The following is a 24,308-nucleotide window of genomic DNA, read 5'->3' on the forward strand; positions in this document are numbered from 1 at the left end:
ATTTGGCTAGTAAACCATTCAATATAAAAACCTGTAAAGTTTCTGAAATTTCTTTTCACAATTCTGGAATGTTCTAGAAAATGGCTCATAACTTTCCAATCGAAAGAAATATTAATATGGGGTTTTTTCCCTCTTTAAATATACTCAAAGGGGTACTGGCCCACAAAATTTTACAATCAATAGAAATAATTTCAGTACTCAAACAATTACTCAAAGGGGAGTCACTATCCAGGAAAAACATAGAGCATACTTAACAAACTTTCCGAAGTCTATTTCCACAATCATATCCATATCCCTACTCAATTTTCATGGTTTAACCAATAAGTTGAATATGCATTAAACAAGGCATAAAACATAGGATCTTAGATCCACTTACCTACACGAAAAAACTCCAAGTTTCTCCCCACACAAGCCAAGCTTCTAATAATGGTTTCAAGCTTGACGTTCTAAGTGTTAGACAAGGGAGGTCGTGGGTGAAAGAGGGCAAAACTCTTAAGAAGGGTGAGAAGGGAGGTACTTATAAGCAAATAGGGGAAGGCAATAGGCAGATGGCATGCATGGGGCACACAAGTGGTGTACAGTGGTAAACAAGTGGCATACATGTGGAAGACATTTGGCATATGGCACTCTCGGCAGCATTGCTAATGGCAGCATTGCACACGACGGTGATGCGCACGGTGGTGATGCGCACGGTGGTGACACGCTCGGTGGTGTCGCTTACGGTTGTGACACGCACGGCGGTGTCGCTCATGGCGATGTCAAGCATGGCAATATCCTCCTCGGTAGCAACATTCACGGTACCATCACACACGGCAGTGATGTGCACGGCGGTGTCGATCACGGCAGTGACGCGCACGGCGGTGACATGCATGTCAGTGATGTGCATGACAGTGATGCGCATAGCGGTGTCGTGCACGGTGGTGACGTGCACAACGGTGCCCTCGTCACACACGACACCAGAAAAGTTCAGATCCTTACATGTAGATTGTGCTTTCTTTGTATAAAAATTAAATAATAAGGTTTTTTACCTTTCCTTTAGAACTATCGGTTAAAAATAAGGGGTATTTCAAATAGAAAGATTAATTTTTTTATTAAAAAGTGGTTGCAAATAAAAATAGTGCTGGGTGAATAGTATGGTATAAAAAATATTAGGAGGTTTCAAGAGGTTTCTATATTGGAAATCAATTATATAAAGGTGAGACCCTAAATAATCAAATTAAAGCCCAAGGTTGTTTCGATTTTGAAAAACCCTCAATTCGATTATCTCAACCTCAAGATGTATGGACATGAGAAAAATAGATTCCAAGTCTTGAAAATAATGTATCGTATAACATACTATCTAGACTGTCAATTTTCAAGTATTCATAGATCTGATCAATCTAGACTATTGTTAAACTTTAGACCTATAAGTAAAGATGAAAATAAATTTTCAAGCTATTACAAAGTTCTTGGATACTAAAACAACATATTTCAGCAGTATTTAAAGCAAGGGTTTAAAAAACGGGTACGTGCTCCGAATCGGGCACCCCAACAACCAATCCGGATCGGTGAATTGGCGATTCAGATTGGGAATCGTCCGAATCGGTCAAATTTTGCGTTCAAAATACAAAAATATTTATTAAAAATCATTGTAAATGTGTTTTTTTAGGAATCCAAGAAGAAATGGGAATACTACATTAATAACTTTCATGTTTTTGCATCAATATGTGAATATTGAGACGATCTTTCCCTGTATGCACTATTGTTATCCATTAAATTCACTGTAAGATTAATCATCAAAGAAGTCAAATAATAAAAGAACAGATCTTTATTAAAAAAAAAAAAAAAATTAAAGAATAGATGCAAATATAATCCAAGATAGTATCACATAAAACACAACTTTCGAGTTGGTCCCAAGAATTAGTTAATCTATAGAATGGAGTTTCATGCATTCACTTTGTAGTTATGCTCCAAATTTTCAAGCAGGTATGACTTCCAAGCTCTTCTGATACTTAGAGATAATAGTCCCCAAAACACATATATGGAACTTGTACAATAACTCTCCCTGGAATTCTTTACATCCTCTCTTTAAGTGTTTCTATCTAATGATAATCATGACAAACTTTAGGTGTTTCCAACTGATGATAACCATGTTTCTTGTCTGCAAAATACCACAAAGAAATATGGGAGAATATTAAAATCAAACTGCCAACATTAGATATTGAATCCAGAAACTTATGACATAAACTTCAAACCAAATATCATTTCATGTGAGCCAATACCAAAAAATTAAGCATACCCTATTGCTGGAACACAAGGAGAGAAATATCTTAAACATAATTCAAATTTATTAGTCCACGAATTTCTTCACAAGGCTTATGATCAACTAGGGGCTATGAGATTATTCAAAACAAAAAAAAATTAAAAAAGAGAAAATTAATGACTCAAAAGCTATAAAATTCAAAAGCACCAAACCAAACAATTCCAAAATGTTAGACATAAAGCAAGAGGAAACTAAGAAATTATCAAATATAAAACTATCAGAAACTACAGTTTCCATGTATAACATAGAACTTAACTGTACACCAAGGCCTGATCTAAACAACAGAAAACCAAACCATAGCCAACAACAAAGTTCAAACATAGGGAAAACGACTCACAGAATGAAAAAACCTAGGAAAAGAATTCAACTACTCCAATAAATAAGGATATATCTAAGAACTGCAACAAAACAAAACCAAGAAAAGGAAACGTTCACTCCACTAAATAAAGGGAAAAATAACAAGCTACAGACCAAAACAATGGATAATAAAGATTTCAAAATAACAACAGAGGAGAAAGTTTAAGTGCAGATAGCATAGGCGTCCAACCTTAGGTCACAGAAACGCTATTGAGCAAAACCCTAGACGCTCTCAAAAAAACCATAAATATCGCTAAAAAAAGCCTGTAAAAAAAATACAAAACAACAAATTATGTTACCTAATTTTGATGAAATCCAGTATTACCACGATCATTTAGCAAAAACAATGGATCAAATTGATGAAGAATGGCCACCAAAATCACGATTTCAAGGAATACCCTAACCCGCTCAAAGAAAACCAAAATTTCAATAAAAAAATTCACAACAATGCATTGTTTTGGGTTCGATTAAACCCCAGTCGATGTTTCCCCTCCATTATTGATAAAAAAACAATACATATTAACAGATTCAGTAGCTTTTTCAATGAAAAATGGCCAAAGCATAGGATTTACTGTAGCGGACCGGTTTTAACTGTAGCGACGCACCATTTTACGATTCAAAAATGCCTATTCGGCTCCAAACACAGGCGTTTTCCTATGTTTTGTGAGAATCGACATGGGATGACCGATTCCCGAGTGATTTAGTGCCAACATGTCTTTTTTTAAAACATGGTTTCATCCCACTTGGATGGACCTGCATATATTGTGTTTGCAAAACTCTAATTTATGCATGCAAAAGGGAGAAACATTCGGAGAAAAAACAACAAGCACATATGGAAAATATACCACAGTCAAAGGGACGTTGCATACTACCAACACCAATAGTTCCTATAGATCTTCGAATGCTACAAACACCAACAGTTCCTATTGAAAAACAGATAAAAACTAATTTATAGTGGTACCCACAGGGACATTTCATCAGATTGATGGAAATGGATGGTAAGCATATCCTTGGAAACATATACCATACTCCATTGGACATATTAAATATAGGAAAAGTACACAAAGTGACAATCTATTTTTGGTACAATGAAATCACAATCACTCTTCTCTGCAGATTTCAAATCGGGTGGTTATAAGAGTATCATTGACCAGACTCAAAGTTCAATAAAAAATTTTATCGAACTTTGTAATACCTTTTGAGTCATTCAATATGACATCCAATGCCTAGGAGTAATTATGACCTCCTTGTAACAAATATAAATGGTCTCATAGTATACAATTCCTTAAATATACTTAAACCCATCCAAAATAACCTTGTTTGATCTTTTCTTTTAGATGCTTCCACTTGAAAATTGGAAAGTGTCATAACTGCACTCCAATAATGTCGACAATAAACTGATTTAGATAATTAGAGAATAGAGTTAACATTCGGTGCGGAAAGTAGATGACAGTTCAGTGGTTTCTCCCACAAACATATGGATGAAGATCAATACCCAAAGCTACCTGGTTGAATGTCTTTGGGCCTAATCCAATTAATCGATCTACTCATGGGGACTGTCAGAGGAGATAGTCATGGAGAACCATATAACAGAGTCCATTGATACATAAACTTTCACATATTTAATAATCTCTAGCACCATGGGAAATCCCATGTTATCCGTGTCATCAGCTTAGGATCACTAGGAATGGCTTGCAGGATCAATTATGAACCCGTCCTTCATGAATGCCCACATTTTCCCTCTTACCAATGATCATTTGTCTAATACAAGAAGCAGGAAGGTAACACACATTGAAATGTTGCCATAGTGTACTCTCTTTCTTTTTAAAATAAAATAAGGGTTTACTGCTCATTAAGCATCAATAAAATACAAAGTGCCACCTCATCAGCATTTTTGAAGCCTTATATTGGTCCAAGTCCTAGTTTTGTCTGATTGCTATAGGTTCTCACAGTTTTTCTTTTTTTCACTTGTAGTAGAAAAAATTCTTGGAGTACATTCCATTCTAGCACAGAACTAATGGGTAACTGGTTTGACCTAGCAATCCATTTTTAAAAAAGAAATGTATACAATGTGTTTACACGCGAATTTAAATCGATCTCTGAGTGAGATCAACTCAAATCTCTTGCGAAACGAGTTAATTTTTTTAGATTAGTAGAGAGAGTGGGGTCGCTCAAATTATAAATTTAGGAACATCACAGATCTTTGCAAATCTAGTTCTCCTCTAAACCTACTGGCAACACCAGCTTCAGAATCCGTTTATTAAACTTTAAAAAGTTTAAATTCTACTTAAGAAATAAATAAATAAAAAAACTAGAAAAATAAATAAAAATAAATTAGAAAAATAGAGAAATAAATAAATAAACAAATAAGAGAGAAATATCACATACCTAGAAAGCCTGAAGTTAGGACCCACATCAGAACTACGGGTTCATTTAAACCTTTGAATGCCTTCTCTTGCTTTTTTGATAAATGACTCTAAGGTTTTGGATCTTTTAGAACTTATTCCTAAGATTTGATCTTAATTTTGAAGAGATTTTTAGAGGATTTGAACTTAAGGTCTCTAGCCTAAGGATTTTCAGGAATTTTTGCTAACTTTCTAGAGGTTTTCCCTAATTTTCTAGGGGTTTTAGGATTTTTCCTATTTTCCTAGGTATTTTTAGTCAAATTGTCTATTTTTCTAAGCTTTTCATGTTTTTTATTTCCAAATTTTCTTGAAATTTTGGGGGAATTTCCTAATTTTCTAAGGATTTTCAAAAGGATTTTTAGACTATTTTTCGATGATTTTCCAAAGAATTCTCGAAATTCCTATTTTGGAATGCAAACCAGATAAATTATTAGCCCTAGTGAAAGAGCCCTTTGAGTTCAACGGCCAAATCCTTTCATCCTTCTTGTTGGGGTTAAGAAACAAACTGTTACAAATCAGTAGGAGTTGAAATCATTTCATCGTCGTAAGTCTACCCTATTATTATGGAGATACATACTATCTTTCGATAGGGATTTCTTTTAACCACTGGCTATGTATAGTTTAATATAGATGCTTCATGATCAGATGCGCTCGATGGGAGGTTGGCGATGGAACGACTCTTCCTTTTTGGTATGCGAAGTGGGTTGGGGAGTGTCCTTTGAAATATTCGTATCTACAGATTTTCAATGTAGTAAGTTATTTGTTGGAAAAAATCAATGATCTGTTTATTATGGAGAGGGGGATTTGGGATGTAAAGCGCTTGTGTAATAGGGTGAATGATGCCTTCGTCGGCCAAATGACAGATATGTTAAACTTGCTAGATAAAGTTAAATTATTCCAAGGCTTTAAGATTGATGTGGGAGGCAAATGTGATGGTTCTATTTCAGGTTAATCAACTTATCATATTTTGTTGCATAAAATTTGGTCTTAGAGAGTTCCACAAAAAGTTAAAGTCTTCTTTTAGGTGCTATTTAAAGGAAAAACATTGGGAGTTGACAAGTTGATTAAGAGAGGACGAATTGTAACCATTATTTGTATGCTTTTCAAGGAATGTGATGAAAATGGAAATTATTTATTCCTTCATTACCCTTTTACCTATGACATTTGGTGTTGGTTTTTAGGTAAATTGGATATTATTGGTACCTTGCCTCAAAATCATATTCACAATCTTGAATAATTGTCTTCTGATGGATTACCTAAGGTGGGTTGTATGATTTTTCAGATTGGTAAGGTTGTGCTCTAATTGGAGGTTTGGTAGGAAAGGAATAGGTGAGTTTTTGGAAGTGTTTGTTTCTGAAAAATTAGTGATTTAACAGAGGATTTTACATACCTTATGGAGCTGGTTTTACAAATGAAGGTTTTGGAGTCTCTAAATTGATTTGGAAGTGCATATTACTAATGTTATGGCACAACGGATAAACTAATCAAGACCCACAGGGCGTTGGGTAGCGCCTTTGGAGTGTGGTATTAAAATTAATTGTGATAGTAGTTTGATGGGTAACCAGGACCGAGGGGGATTGGGGGGAGTTGTGAGAAATTATAGAGAGGAAATATTGTTTTGTTATGCAGGTCCATGTGGAATTAGAACGGTTAATGATGCAAAGTTGCTAGCAGCTTCAAGGTTTGAAACTTATCACGGATCGTAATGTTCAACACCTGTGCATTGCCGAGGGGGATTCCTTAAATATTATTAATTGGTGTAACCTCATATCAAGGCTCCCATGGAGATTGAGATTGGAGTTGATGGAGATCATGGATCTGGTGCGTGGGAAGAATGTCACCTTTCAGCATGTGTATAGGGAAGATAACGAGTTTGCTGATCTCTTGGCAAAGAAAGGTGTTGATTTGCCGAATTTGATAGTTTTGCATTATCTTATTGTATGAGATCCTTGTAATTCTCCTCTATAAATACATTACGGAACGTTGTAAAAAACAAAGATGCGTCTATTGCAATAATATGATATGAGGTGTATGTAAATGTAATTGGATATAAAAAAACACGAAAATGTTGGACCTCACTTTAAATTTTATGAAAATATGGACCAAAACATACTTTTGCCAAAGAATTACGGACTGTACACAAATTTTTCTCACCTAATAAAACATTGTCTTCAAATGTAAATAGAAATGCACCTCAAATCGTTAAAATTACTTAAACTTATTTATATATTAATGGAAAAAGTTATTCATACAGGGGAAAAAGTTATTCATACAGGGGAAAAAGTTAATATAGGGTGGCAACCTTGTCTATAAATAGTTTCAGTAATCAACACCATTCAACTTAGTTTGAGAATATAAATTTGATACTGTCTTAAAAGACTTATTAAATCTATATCCTCTAATTAAATAATAAATATAGAACACTGCAACCTTACTTCCACAAAAAAATTAAGGGTGACCCATATAACTATACCTTAAGTTAAATACCAACCCACTTCTAAGCAAACAAATGGCATCCCCAAAGTAATACCTGATAATACAAGGAATAGAATCTTGAACTCTTGGATGAAGTTACCTGGCGTGCATGAAGTCAGCGTTTCAAAACCTAGATCGGCTGGCTTGATTGTACACCGACTGGACCAAATGGAATCAACAAACCCAGCCAGATCAAACCGATTTTTTGAATTTTTTTTTAAAAATAAAAGTATTTGAAAACAATAAAAGGAAAAAACAAAGCATTAAATTTTATCAAAAATTTTTTAAACAAATATTGTAAAACAATAAAAGTAAAAAATAATATAATAATCAAATGGGTGGAACTAAACGATTTAGTCCAACTGAATCCCTTGAATCTTTGATAATCTAGCTAGTTTCTTTGACAAAATTGATAAAGTCTATCGAAATTAGTCCCATTCCTCATTTTGGCAAGGAACCTAGTCTAACTCCACCTATTCCCAATTTGGATCAGCTACTACTAATCCAACACATTGTTCTTCAATCATTGCTTAAGTTGAATGATAATTAAGGACAGGGAAAAAAGAAGAATCGTGGAGTATCGACACACTATGTACCCTTGAAACAAAATAGATGATAATATTTACGTAAGAGTAGGGCTGCCACCGGGCCTGCTGGGGCTATCTCAAGACCGACCCAAAAAAAGGCCCAAATTACTTTAGACCCTGCCTGACCTCAGACCGAAAAATGTATTTTCAGCCCTTCCCCTAGCTGGTACCTAACTTGACCCGACCCGAATTTCAAAGTGGGTAGTTGTAAGAGTGTCATTTAATAAACACAAAGATCCAAAAACAAAATTCTCAGATTTCATGACTCTCCCAAACTATCCAATTTGACATTTAATGAGTGAGACTTATTCTGACCTCTATATACGAAAGGTAAATGGCCTCTTTGTAAATAATCTCTTTTTTTTTTACATCTATGATTTCCATGTTCGCGATTATATATCCTTAAAAATTGGGTAAAAAAATCCATCTTAAAAATATATTTTTAAAAGGGGACTCATTCTATTTCCTTCTCTCAATGTGACATTTGGTTTTGTTCCTAGTTTGCTTTCTACCAAAAAGAGAGAAGCAAGCGAGGGTGGTTCCATTTGGGCCGCTCATCATGGCTACACTAGCCTGAAAAGAAAATCTTTTTAAACATGGCCTGGGTCCAACCTGAAGCCTGAATATCACAAAAATATGGGCTGGTATCCAACCCAAACCATTGACAATCCCGCTTAAGAGTTATAGAGAAAGCAATCCAAAAAGAGAACTAATATTTATACAGGGGCATAAGAAGATACAATCTAGATGGAGAAACAATAAGTAAAGTGTTCTATGAATCTGTGGGTGCAAGACCCTGATGACTCTTCAATGTGTATCTTTGAAATGGACATTGTGTTAAGTGGACAGGGTCAAATCATATATGGGTGGTGCCTAAAAAATCCCCAATAAAAAAGAAGTAGATTTTAATGTTCAAACTCTCTCTCTCTCTCTCTCTCTCTCTCTCTCTCTCTATATATATATATATATATATATATATATATATATATATAAGATACTATAAAACGCAGCGATTTCGTCCACCCTCATCACCGTCCAAAGTTCATCGCACAGTCACGATTGTCCGTTAGTGTTTCATTTTTTTTTACAAATCGGAATGACCTTAAATTTGGAGCTTTGTATTCATGAAAAATAACCGAATCTAAGAAAAATATCAAAAAAGTATTTTACATGAAATCCGAAAATTTTTCCTAATGCCTATGGGTGAAAATGAACAGTGATTTTCCCAATCCTCATCACCGTCCAAAGTTCATCGCACCGTCACGATTTCCCGGTAGTATTTCATTTTCATTGTTTTTCTACCAATCGAAATAGCCTGAAATTTGGAACGTGTGTACATCTTAGTGAGGTGCACTTAATAAAAATATAAAAAAAATAATTTGCCAAAAAACAATTGACCAAATACCCTCGAAACATTTCAGGAGTATTTTGATTAATGTTTTATGTAAAATATTTTTTTTGATATTTTTCGTAGATTCATCCATTTTTTATGAACACGCACTCCAAATATCAAGTCATTCTTATTGGTAAAAAAAAATGAAAAATAAAAAACTACCAAACACTTGTGACCGTGCGATGAACTTGGGACAATAATGAGGGTATGCAAAATCACTATTCATTTTTAGCTATAAGCATTTTGTAGTATCTTCCTCTCTCTCTCTCTCTTTCTCTCTCTCTCTCTCTCTCTCTATATATATATATATATATATATATATATATATATATATATATATATATATATATATATATATATATATATATATATATATATATATATATATATATATATATATATATATATATATATGAGATGAGCTTGGCTTAGAGGATGAATTCCAAAAATTTTAGATCATCAATCCATCTTTACGGTGAATTTTAAAGGAGGCTCGCACTTGTATACATAAGTTGGTTGACTTATACGTAATAATATTTGTACGAGTGCTTAAGAGAGACACGCCCGAATAGAATTTCACAATTGAATATTATAAAGAGAAATTTACGATATGTAGCATATAAAATTAAGTATTGTATACAATGAGACCATTTACTTTGAACATAAGGTCGTCACAATTCCTTACAACCATTTTATGTGAAATTTGATAGCTTCTAATTTGGAAGTTTAAGCTTGATCAATGGAATAATTGCAGGCACCCAATTTTTTATGGTAATTACATATGCGTTTTATGTGCCCCCACTTCTTTATATTTTTTCTAAGTTGCCCCCATGTTTCAAACATGAGATTGCGTTTTAATTTTATTTATTTATTTATTTATAGATATTCATAGGGCAGTCCAATGTCAAAAAAATCAAATTGCTCTATTTATAGGAGCGCTCAAGTATTTAACAATCAACTACCCTATACTCATACTATGATGTGGTCTGATATTTGAAACATGCTACCTTCAAATATCGGACTGCCCATGGATGCTCCGCACCCCCTACCCCAAAACCAAGAAATGGTGAAGGAAAAAAATGTCATTGTTTTTTTTACCTCCAAGAAGCTTATATCTCTCTAAATAATTAAATAAAAAAATGAAGAAAACCCATTCCAATATCAAACAATCTTCCTCTCTTACTCTCGTATAAAACATTACAATTATACTACGAGTGATTCTTCTCTCTAAAACTGATTTTGAAAACCTATTCCAGCTTCCAAAAGAAGCAATTCTCTCTCTCTAAAACACAATCACTACTTATTACTACCCTGCAAGTAAACCCTCTTTTCTCGATGGAATCTCTCTCTCTCTAAAATCATCAAGGGGTTACTATAAGTGTAGAGCGTCTGATTTTTATTTTATTTTTAATTATATTTTTTAGTTTAGAATGACATATAGATATTTAAAACTAATATTATTAAAATTAACATGAGCAAGAGCAAAGTTAGAAAAAATAAAAAATCCAGAGGAAGGACTTCTATGTAAATATGCCATATTTAGGGACCAGTACGTAATTAGTATATTTTTATATGGTGCAGACCTAATTTTTTATCTATATTAAGGTGTTAGTACATGAATAGTATAAAAAATAAAGGTTTATATATCGTTGTAACCTTATACCATTGAAGTAAGGTGCACCTTAAAATTCCTACACAAGATAATTTTTGATGTTTGAGACCCCTCCAATTGATCATCTTGACCTCTAGATGTATGGAAATCGAGAAAAAAAAACAAAATTTTAAATCCAAAAACTATACATCTTAAAACTATACATCTTATGACAAGTTATTTGGACCTATAGGTTTCCGATGGTCGAGAACCCTCTTATTGATCATCTCGACCTTGAGATGTATGAAAATAAAGGAAAAAAAAAAAAAGAAAGAATTCCAAGTCCAAAAAAAGGTATATCTTATAACAAGTAATCTGAACCATCTATTTCCAAGATTTTTGAGTGTTTATTGATATGATTGATCTATATCTTTTTTGGAATTCTGGATTTTATAACTATTGATGAAAATAGATTTTCAAGCCGACACCAAAACAACATCTCAAAGTAAATTCTAGAGGCGCACCTTATTTCTTTAGTATAAGGAGGCAGCCTCCAATTGCTAGTTTTTCGATGTTTGAGAACCCTCCAATTAATCATTTCAACCTCGATATGTATGGAAATAAAGAGAAAAAAAAAAGAATTCCAAATAAAAAAAAAAGTACATCTTATAACAAGTTATTCGAACCTCTATTTTTTTGAGGTTTGAGAACCCTCGAATTGATCATTTTGATCTTGAGATTTATGGAAAAAAAGAAAAATAAGAATTCTAAATTTAAAAAAGAAAAGAAAAATGATCCTATAGGATCCTCCCCCACCCATATGTGTATGACCCCAAAGGATCACCATTAAATTTGATACAGATCTCTAAAAAAGTCAAGTTTCACACCCATGTGATAACTTTCTCGAGATCCGTACCAAATTTAATGGTGATTCTTTAGGAACCTACACACATGGGTGGGGGAGGGTCCTATAGGATCATCACTCATCTAAAAAATAGTATATATTGTAACATGTTATTTGGACCATCTATTTTTAAGATTTTTCAAGTGTTTATTAATATTATTGATTTGTATCATTTTTTAAATTCTAAATTTTATAACTATGGATGAAAATAGAATTTCAATTTCGACACCCAAACGAGACATCTCAAAATAAATTTTAGAGGTACGCCTTATTTCTATAGTACAAGGAGGCAACCTCGAATTGATACCTTTTCCATGATTGAGAATCCCATTTCATCTTCTCGACCTTGACATGCATGGATAGAAAGTAACAAAAGAATTTCAAATCCAAATTTATATTATTTTATAAATTCTGAATTTTATAACTACATATGAAAATATATTTTCAAGCCGACACCAACACAACATCACGCCTTATTTCTATAGTATGCATTTACGACACCAAAACGATATCACAAAGTAAATTTTAGAGGTGCGCCTTGTAAGGAGGCAACCATATACAAACGTCACCCATGATATAAAGCAAAAAGGCATTCTGCTCCCTGGGGGTATACTATGCATTTATTCTTTGATATAGAACCCCACTAGAGCACGCTATGCATTTATTCCCTGATATAGATCCCCACCTAGGATAAGTCTTAGGACAACAAAATTTGGGGATATAACATCTTTAACAGACAGATTAATTTCAATAAAAAATTATTTCCTAATTGCACTATCTAAGCACTTGGAAAAAAAAAAAAATCTTAAAATTGAATGGAAACCGTCCAATTTTTAGAGAACGAGATTTAACCGTTAGAAAACTCAAATTTCAAAAAAAATAAAAATTAATTAAATAAATAAAAATGAGATTAATCATCCAGTAATTCTAATGTGATTACCCAAATTTCAGATTGAAAACAAATCCTCCCAAAGAAGTCATATAAGTGAGGGTATAAAAGTAAAGTATGCTCCCAAAGGAGCACAGTATATATACTATGCTCTGGTATAAAAGTAGAAAACTAACGGAAACAAACAATTTAAGGTGAGACAATATTAAAGGAAATTTAAAATTTAAGTTAGATAAATAAAAAAATGGGAAATTGGATCCTGACCGTCGATCCTGACAGTTGAGGAGGAAAAGAATCAGAGCACTCTTTCTCTCTCTAATTGTTTCCCTCTCTAAGTCTTGCCGTCGATTTTAAGTCTTGTTTTCCCTTCTCCACCTCCTCCTCCTCCTCGTTCATTGCGTACCTCTGCCTCTTTCTCCCTCTAATTCTTGGTCTTTCTTATCTTCCCTTCTCTGATTCCATGGAACACTCCATCTCTGATTTTTCAAATTCCTCTGGCTCTGAGTCCAAACCAGTTTCCATTGATGGAAACCAATCAACCCCAAGGTTAACGATCAGGCTCAAGGTGGGCAAGAAAACAGAATCTCGATGTCAAATCCGTTCCCGCGAATCAGTTACTTCTCAATTTGATCAGGTCGCTGGAGTTTTAGGCCATTATAGCTGCAAGCTCTGCTTGGCTCAAAGCGATCTCTCGGAGCTCACGTTAAAACCCATGCATCCAATTATGGTAAGTTTTTGCAGGTTCTTGAGCTACTTCTTTCAGGAATATTTTCCTTGTACGGATAATTTTTTAATCAAGATTTTATTATATGGGTTCTTTCCTAATGTTTTCCTTAATCAAGATTCTTTTCCTTATCTGCGTACTTTTTTAATCAAGATTTTTTCTAATAATTTCCTTGACTGCGTCTTTCTGAATCATTTATTTTTATATCGGTTCTTTTGTAATCACAGTATTGTGGTATGGGTTTTTCTCAAATCGAAGTTTGATGGTTTTGTGTTTTTGCAGGTTTCACTGACAGTGATAAGATAGGTTTGAAAGATGAGCACGAGAGGAGAAAGGATGGTTGCAGAGGAGAAAGAAAGAGCACAACAACAGAGAAAACAACAAAGCATACCCAACAAGAACCAGTGTGTGCTCTGTGCACCAAGAAATTTCCCTTGATGAAGGCTCAGTTTGGCCACATGAGGTGCCACCCAAAGAGAGATTGGAGAGGGATTGAGCCACCGGAAAAGCCTGTACTAGCCAAAAAGAATGAGAGGAACCTGCAGGTCAAAAATTCCAGCAATGGCGCACAGATGAATTCTGTGGAAAGTTTGTCATACCATACCAATAGCACCATAACAGAAGAGAGCTCGAAAAAACATTATCCTCTTCCTCCCCTCTCAAATTGGTTGGTCACTGGATCTGGAACAAGAAAGAACAAAACTGCCAGGTCCGAAAGTAAAGATTGCAGAGACAGAGATTTGAGGGAGTTTCAAAAAGCATCAAACAAACTGTGCATCACTTACCCATTCTTCCTCAATCTCATGGAAATTTGGAGGAATTGGGTTTCTTGAAAAAACAAGAAACTGACAAAGAAAGCCTAGAATCGGATCCCAAAAAGAGTGAAATCCTCCATGAAAGCTTCTTAGTTTACCGTCGTGGCCAATGGAAGAAGAAGACGGAGGTGAAGAGGGAGGCGAGAGCTATTGAGACAGCTACTAATTCTGGCACACCCCAAGAAGGTGAAATCAGTTCAAACTGCCATGATTCAAAGAAGAGGAAGCTTTTCATTGGAGGCTCTGCGGCTAATAACTCTGAGGAGGAGGAAGTATCACAAGAGGATGTTCAAGTTTCTGGAATTGGGTCTGAGATATCAGTGGCCTTCTTGAAAGTATCTGTCAATAAAAGACCAAAATCAGCAGAATTCCTGCCAATTTCTCGCCGGAAAGGCAAGGGAGCCATATATGCACTAAGTGTAACCAATGGTTCAATTCAGGTCAGGCTTTAGGTGGCCATATGAGGAAACATTTTGACAGAAAGAAGCATCTAGCCAAGTTGAAAGCTCATCATTCTTCAAAGAGGTTGACAATGGGTTCTCAAGTTGAATTGGGAGGAGAGAGAAAGAATGGGGAAGAGAGAGAAGGAATGAAGAAAGAATGGGGGCTATGGATCTTAATGGGGTGAAGCCTATTGAAGATGAGGATTTGAAATTTGCTATATGTTGGAGGTGGTGCCTGCTTATGCTGGTTATGTGAGATCTAGACTTTTCATGATCTTTGAGGCATAATTCAGGAGTTTAGGAAGCCACAGAAAGAGGATTTTGGGGTCCACAATTCAGTGGTTTGGAAGATTAGAGACCTTTTTTTTGGCAACATTTCAGTGGTTTTGCATGCAGCATTTTTTTAGCACAGTTTAGTGGTTTTCTACGGGAAAAATTATTTTATAGAGTGATGAATTCAGCAATTGTTTTAGGAAAAATCTCCATTGCTTTTGATAGTTATTTATGCTGACAAATTGTTGAATGTAATTAAGTTTATGGAGCTTTTGAAAGTTATTTAAGCTGACAAATTGTTAAAATGTAATTAAGTTTATGGAATTGGATCCACTTTGCCTCTGTTTTTTTTTTCTGGTATATTTAGTTTGTGAACTGTTTTAGCTTTTACATACGAATTATCAGTCATTTTGTAATGGGGAGCAGAGGAATAAACTCTCTTTGTGCAAGTCATTTGTTGTAAGTTCATGTACTCTTTTAAAATATGCATATTGCAGTAATGTTCAGTAGAGTTCAGAGGTCCAAACTCATACAATTCTCATCATGCATACCACATTTTTTATCGAACAAGAGCAGCATCAACGGTATTACACTGGGGACCTCTAAGTTACAAACTTACAATCTTAATATTCACATTTCGAACCTGAAAATGGCAGGCAAAATCAAATGGGTTAGTTTCAGAGAGTTATAGGCAAATGATTTATTGCAGTATCTAATGTTGACACAGATGCAATCCATATTTCACATTAGGAGATAGAAAGTGAACCAAAGAAAATGATGCAAGAGGAGCTTGTTAGAATGTTTGATTTCAGAGGTTCTCCATGAAGAGACACAAGGGAACCAAGTGAATTAGTGAACCTCCGAGTTCAGTCAATAGAACTCAAATATACAGGCCGTAATACAAAATTGAGCAATGCATTACCAAAGCTGTCTGTACAGTCTGGCTAAACTATGACATTCACAATAGAGAGAGAGAGAGAGAGAGAGAGAGAGAGAGAGAGGAGGAGGTGGGGGGAGTAGAATGGAGAACTGTGCATACCCTCTCAAAAGCAGAATTGGCAGCAGCAGATGCATGAATACCATTTCTTCTGACTTGTCCGACTTATTTGGGTAGGGTCATCGCCAACCTTCTTCACAGATGCGCTGTGTCCTCCCTCAGTCAGTCTGCACATAATTGTCAAAGGCAACCTCATGAAAGAGAGAAAGAGGGCCCCAAATTAGTACTTGTCTTAGTCGGCAAGTAAATTAAGAAACCAAAAAACAAAAAACAGAAAACAGAAAACAAAAAACAAAAAACAAAAAACAAAAAACAAAAATCAAAAAACAAAAAACAAAAAACAAAAAACAAAAAACAATCGACAAAGGAATTTCGTTTTAAGAGTGAAAATGACCAATAATTTATAGTGATATGATCGAGTAGACTTTAAGTCACCATGTAGAAAAGTAGAATGTGACTTCTAGGCCACTGGATTTGGATACACCTTCTTGTGCCTATTTACATAAACTCCAATGGCAGAGTAAGCCAATAAATAGGCATAAACTCCAATGGCAAAGTAAGCCAATCCGATCATTGATCTATATTAAATAACAATATAAATTGGTGTGTGTGTGCCACAGAAAGAGAGAGAGCATACATAGGAAATGCAAAAGAGCGGATGCTGGTTCCACTATCATTAGAATGGTGAGAGATACTAGAAGAATGAGGCACTGATGCTGGAGCAGGTTTCCCTGAAGGACCAACAGGTTCATCAGGAGACATAAACCTCAAGCAAAATTCGAGCATCCTCCATATCATCAGTGCTAACCTCAAGCAAAATTTGAGCATCGTCCTTATCATCAGTGCTAACCTCAGTTCCCAAATCATGCTCGTCTTCCACCTCTCTGGCATCAGACCCCACTACAAACGGTATAGGACGAGACCCCAAAGGAGGGCTATTTGAGAAATTAGTGAGCTTCCGACTTTCAAGCAGGAAAACATGGCCTCTCAGGATGCTAGAATTTCCAACATGAAAACTAAATAAAGATTCATTCGAGGCCACACTCCATTCCATGGGTGTTTGAGCAAAAACAGAAGAAGGGATCCTATATTGTTTGGCACTTGGGGTTTCAGGTTTACTTATTGATGGGTTTGAATATTCAGATTTATACATCACTTGAATTGGTGGTGATTACTTAGACACACTTGAGAAACCTTGGGTATCAGAAGGCCCAGGGGGTAAGAGAGAAACGCCTGGTGCTTGAACCGAATCAGAGTGAACTGACCTCAAGAGCATGAGCCCTTCATAGCCATGCCCATCAACCATGCAATCGGGCTCGGGAATAGCTGGTGAAGGCTCAAGAATCACTTTTTGTTCCATTTTTGGCTCCCCTCTGAAACCCAATTCGAGGTCATGAGAAGATGAATCAGAAGACTCAGCAAATCTATCTTCTTCATTGCTAGAAATTTTTCCTTGACTAAGAAGAACCGACTCATCATCTTCCTCTATATTTTCAGCCTCTAGAAATGTTTTCACGTGGTTTTTACTTCCATGGTTGTGCACTGCATCCATTCCCACTCACCGCGTTGTCTAAGTGAAGTTATCCATTATAATGGGTTTTTCTTTGTCTTTCAGTTGCTGGTATGTGGGTTTCTCTTTTCGAGGTAGTTTCTCGAGCATTCCATGGCTGGCTGAAACGGCTTAAAACAAGCAGATCGCAGCCAACATGCATTGGACAAATAATCACCAGCCTACAAAAAACATAGATTCATTTAACTAACAAATGGTAGCGCTTTCATTTTTCATTCCAACAAAAATGGATTTCATAATTTTAATCGTCAAATAACTAAAATTCAAAGAAGATAGACACCTTTGTATAATAATGACAGCAATGCCGAAACCAAGTGTAGCACTCTCAAGAATGCCAATTTATGTAGCTGATTCAGTCTTGTTTCAATTGAAAGAAGCATGAAGCATGAAGAACAACTTGCATAAAATGTGTCAATGCCATAACATCAGGCATCAGTACACACAAAGCAAGCAAATAAACAATCTGATAAACCTTCCAAATGGTGGAAGCGAAATGAGTAAGACCAGAAAATGTCTGAGAATAGCCCAGTATTGGTTTTAACATGAGTGACATTAACCAAAACTAGTCGACACCGTGACTTTGATAATTTCAGCTGTAAAACAAGAGACATAGAATGCAGGTGAAGGTGCGCCTTTTTTGATTGTTTAGAACCTCGGCCTTATACAAACCATGCCCAATGTTGAATAGTTATATTTAATCTTAAAATGCCATTTTTATCGATATCAAAGATAGAGTGTATATGATTTCTGTTATTTCTCTCTTTTTTTTTTCTTTTTTTCTTTTTCATGGCAAGGAGGTTACACCCCCAAAATAATGCACCTTGATAAGTTCAGCAGATAAACTTTTGGCATTATGCAAATTCTGATTTTGGGTATTCTAAAGGCCTATTTAGCTGATAATTAATTTTATTTTATCTAACATTATTTTGTTTAAAATTCTTATACTGTACCCAATATTAGTATGTTTGTTTGGTTTGTATTATTTACCAACCAAATTACTATTTGGTCTCTGACCTACCATATGGTATATTACAAAGAAGTCACGACCCTAACCTTGAAAACCCTATTCTTTTCCTTTCCAAGGATACATTCTTTTTAGTTCTTTTCTTTCTCAGTCTAATTCTATAGAGCCCGGGCTAAATTAGCGCTTAACAATTTGCAACGCTACATCTTAGGTTCAATTCCTACCGAGAGTAGAGGGGCCCTCTCCCTACTAACTCACCCAAAAAGAGAAAGTATAGAATCTCTCATACATTCCTTTTCCCCTGAATATAGGGCTGTCAATGGGTTGGGCTTGGGCCGGGGATGGCCTGGCCCTATTCCCCTTAGGGCCGACTCGGCCTGGCCTTCGCTCTATCAGGTCCAGGACATGTTGGGCCGGGCTTGGCCCAACAAGGTAAAATTTAAAGAAAACTAAACGAAAATAAATAAAACAGAGTAAGGGGCTGGGCCTCACCGGGCCCAGGCCTGGCCCTAGTTTTTCAATGCTGGCCACCCGGCCCATTGCCACCACTAATCTCTCCAATTTGATTTGAAACTATTGACATATGCTCCATTTCTATCTACTATTGATATTTGCCCCCTTTCTATCTCTATATCTCTCTTTTGTCTTCATTTATTGTTTCCCTATTGCATACATCCCTTCAGTTTGGTTTGAATGATACGAGAGATTAGATGTCTCCGTTGTCCACATTGAAATAAATGGAAAGGTGAATGAGTGAATAAATTGGGGTAATCATTGCGATCAAGGTTTTAGAAAACGTCATTTGGATTCGGATTCGCCTGATCCGGATTGGGTATCATCAGAGGTGTGTTGGATCTGTTAATAAAATGGGATCCGATGTGTTGCTACTATATTGAAATTTTTATTGTTGTAAATACATTAAAATATCACATAATTTAATATATTAAATTGCTAGGTTATTTAATAAAATTTTCTTATTATATAGATTATATTGTTTTCATGTTTAGTACAAATTGTGATTTCAGATTAATGTATTTATAACTTTTATAAACATCAGCAAATAACTTACTGTTAATTTGTTATTGTATAGAATAATGAAACATGTTCTCAGTATTTCTATTTTTTTATGTATATAAAAGAAATCATGATGCAATTACCACTGTAGTCATTTTTTTTAAATGTTTTTGGGCCAAAACTTGCCGATTCGGCTAATTCTCTGATCCAACCAGCGTATCCATCAGTCTGACATAGTTTTTGGGGTGGACAAGCTAGGTTGCCAATCCTTTTTCTTTAAGTTTGGTAACAATCATTTTCTTTCGCTATTTCTTCTTTGATATGGTGATGTTTTGTATTTCTTTCTAATAAATAACAAGGATAAAATACTAAACAATTATTTATTTTGAGTATAAGGAAGTCATAATCATCTTTAGCCATTACAAAAATAACGGCTTAGAGTGTATAAAGGAGTTGGAGATATTTTTATTTGCACTTTAAGCTTGATCACTGGTACGCACTTGGCTAGCCACTTGATATTCAAATGATTATGATCTTCTTGTACTAAAAATGAATAATATTATTGTATATTTTTCCTTAGGACCCAGTTAGCATGCAGCCACCCCACATATTGTAGAAATGTAAGCTTTGCAATAAATATATTTTTAAACTATAATTTGATCCTAATGTTTAGATAATATACAAGCTTTAATATGGAGACCTTGACTATGAAAAAAAAAAATTTGAAAACTAGAAATAATGATTGTACTAAAAAAACATTTGGATAGTTATTTACAATTGTTTTTAGATGGACTACCTATTTGCATCCATCTTTAGGATAGATGCTTTATACATCTGGACCGCATATTGTAGAAGCGCGGTCCATCCCACATGAAACATTTGTTCCACATATGATGCACAGTTGCACACATCCCTCTCTTCTATGAACATTCGCTCAAATGTGTCTAATACACATGGGTTGTATATACATGAGGTTGTCTCTTACATCTTTCTCTTTCTAGAGCATGCACAATGAGATCTATCACCTCCTATCTCTCTCTGTCACTTATCTTACTAGATTTTTTTTTTTTTTTTTAATTTTGAGTCTTGTCAATAACATTTTTACAACCATTCAATTTGAAATCCAACTGACAAAGTAATTATGATTTTATTTTCATCTTCCTCATTATCACAACATTTTCTCTAATTATTTGGGGTTGGCTACACGAATCCTGATTCGTCAGCGTGCTCTAATAAATACCATACCCTTAGTGAGACAAAAAATTCATATATCTTTTCGAACTACTTTCAACCACATCCTTTTGGGCCTACTCCTTGTCCTTTTCAATCTTTCCACTTGAACTAACTCGTACCTTCGAACAGGTGTTGTACTGGGTCAGCAACACAAATGGCCAGCCCACCGAAGTCTACTCTCTCTCATCCGATTGGTTCCACACCTAAATTTTGGCAAATAGATCCGTTTCTAATTTTGTCCTTTTCGTCTTGTCACTCATCCATCTCAACATCATCTCTGCTACACTCATTCTTTGGATATATTGTTTATTGAGCACCCAACATTCTGCCCCATAGAGCAAAGCTGGTCTCACAGCTGTCCCATAGAACTTGCCCTTCAGCTTTGTTTGACTTCTTTGTATAAACGATAAATACTGTAGATTGTGACTTCTTTGTATAAAAAACAAAGAATAATTTTATATACTTTTCCTATAGAACTATGGGTTAAAATAAGGGGTATTTCAAAAAGAAAGATTACTTTTGTTTACTTAAAAGGTGGTTGCAAATAAAAGTAGTGTTGGGTGAATAGTATGGTATAAAAAATATTGGGAGGTTTCCAGAGGTTTCTATATTGGAAAAAAATTTAATAAGTGTGAGGCCCTAATTAATCAAATTAAATCGCTCTATAAAAATTCTTTAGAAAAGTTTGTTTTGATTTTGAAAAACCCTCAATTTGATTATCTCAACCTCATGATATATGGACATAAGAAAAATAGATTATGAATCATGAAAATAGTGTATCGCGTATCACTTACTCTCTAGATTGTCAATTTTCAAGTATTTAAAGATCTGATCAATCTACATTATTGTTACACTTTAGACCTATAATTAAAGATGAAAATAAATTCGGGCTATTATAAAGATCTTGGATACAGAAATGCCATGTTTTAGCATTGTTTGAAGCAAGGGTTTAAATAACGGATAGGTGCTCCAGATTAGGCACCACAAAAACCAATCCAGATCGGTGATTCAGATTGGCAATTGTTCGAATCTGTCAGTTTCTACATTAAAAAAAATCGAAAACAATTATTAAAAATCATTATAAATATTTTTTTTTAAGAATCCAAGAAGAAATAGGGGTACTACATTATTCACTTTCGTTTTTTTGTATCAATATATAAATATTGAGATGATCTTTCCCTATATGAACTACTGTTAACCATTAAATTTACTGTAAGATTAATCCTCAAACAAGTCAAATAATAAAAGAATAGATCTTTCTCAAAAAATAAAAATAAATAAACAAATAGATGCAAATATAATTCAGGACAGTATCATATAAAACACAACTTTTAGATAGGTCCCTAGAATTACTTAATCTGTAGAATGGAGTTTCATGCATTCACTTTTAGTTATGCTCCAAATTTTCAAACAAGTATGACTTCCAAGCTCTTCTAATACATAGAAATAATATTCCCTGAAAGATGTATATGGAACTTGTACAATAACTCTCCCTGAATTCTTTACATCCTCTCTTTAGGCCAAACCCATCTCTGCAAGGCGATACCTGCTACCACAGTACCATGTACTGAGATTGCACTATCCAAATCGACAAAAGGCATCACATGTTTAAATGACAAATAATTCTTCAAAATTGTAGATCTCACTAAATTTAAGTGTTTCTATCTAATGTTAATCATGACAAACTTTAAGTGTTTCTATCTGATGATAACCATGTTTCTTGTCCGCAAACACACCACAAAGAAATATGGGAGAAAATTAAAATCAAACTGCCAACATTAGATATTGAATCCAGAAAATGATGACAAACTTCAAACCACCTATTATTTAATGTGAGCCAATTCTAAAAAATTAAGCATACGCTATTGCTGGAACGCTAGGAGAGAAATATCTTCAACATAATTCAAATTTATTAGTCCACAAATTTCATCACAAGGCTTATGTTCAAGTAGGTGCTATGAGATTATTCAAAAAAAAAAAAATTAAAAAGAGACAAAATCAATAACTCAAAAGCTATATAATTCAAAAGCATCAAACCAAATAATTCCAAAATGTTACACATAAAGCAAAGAAAAACTAATAAATTATCAAATATAAAACTATCAGGAACTACAACGTCCATGTATGACATAGAACTTAACTGTACACCAAGATCTGAACAATAGGAAACCAAACCATAGCCACCAACAGAGGTCAAACATGGGGAAAGCGATTCACAAAATAAAAAACCTAGGAAAAGAATTCAATTGCTCCAATAAATAAGGATACATTTAAGAACCGCAACAAAACAATACGAGGAAATAGAAATTGTTCATTTCACTAAATGAAGGGGAAAATAACAAGCTACAAACCAAAACAAAGGATAATAAAGATCTCAAAAGAGGAACAAAGGAGAAAGGTTAAGTGCAGATAGCAGAGGCGGCCAACCTTAGGTCATAGAAACACTATTGAGAAAAACCCTAGATCCTAAAAAAACAAAACATAAATCTCGCTAAAAAAATCGAAAAAAAGCACAATACAACAAAATATGTTACCTGATTTTGATGAAAATCCAGTATTACCACGATCATTCAGCAAAAACATTGGATCAAATTGTTGAAGAATAGCCACCAAAATCACGATTCGAAAAACCCTAATCCGCTCAAATAAAACCCAAATTTCAGTCAAAAAATTCACAATAATGCATTGTTTTGGGTTCGATTCAACCCCAATCGATATTTTCCCTCCATTATTAATAAAAAAAACATATATTTATAGATCCAGCTTTTTTTTCGATGGAAAATGGGCAATGCATGGGATTTACTGTAGAAGGCCCGTTTTAACTATAGCGACCTATCGTTTTACTGTTCAAAAATGACGTTTCGGCTCTAAACACTGCATTTTCCTAGGTTTTGTGAGAATCGACACTGGATGACCGATTCCCGAGTTGATTCGGGAGATTCTGTATCAACTCGTCATTTTTTAAAACACTACTCATCCCACTTGGATGGACCCGCACATATTGTGCTGCAAAACTCTAATTTATGCATGCAAAAGGGAGAAACATTCGGAGAAAAAACAACAAGCTCATATGGAAAATATACCACAGTCAAAGGAATGTTGCATACGTTATTCGAATGCTACAAACACCAACAGTTCCTATCGATATTCAAATGATACAAACACCAGCAGGTCCTATCGACAAACAGCTGAAGACTAACGTATAGTTGTACCCACAAAGACATTTCATCAGATTGGTGGAAATGGAAGGTGAATGTTGCCTTGGAAACATATAAAATACTCCATTGGACAAATTAAATATAGGAAAAATATACAAAGAGACCATCTATTTTGGTACAAGGAAATCACAATCACTCTTCTCTGCAAGATTTA

The 24,308-nt window shown here is 34.7% G+C and overlaps 1 long non-coding RNA gene across 1 annotated transcript; it reads left to right on the forward strand.

Moving 5' to 3' along the window:
• The first annotated feature begins 12,946 nt into the window (after window positions 1–12,946).
• LOC148780120 (uncharacterized) lies at window positions 12,947–15,500 on the forward strand. The gene is made up of 2 exons (XR_016043336.1): window positions 12,947–13,630; window positions 13,910–15,500. It is a non-coding gene; the product is annotated as an uncharacterized LOC148780120 (long non-coding RNA).
• Window positions 15,501–24,308: the final 8,808 nt, after the last annotated feature.

This window comes from Amborella trichopoda, chromosome 10, assembly GCF_054954075.1.
Source record: "Amborella trichopoda isolate Santa Cruz 75 chromosome 10, AtrichopodaSantaCruz75HAP2 v2.0, whole genome shotgun sequence".
Lineage (NCBI taxonomy): Eukaryota > Viridiplantae > Streptophyta > Magnoliopsida > Amborellales > Amborellaceae > Amborella > Amborella trichopoda.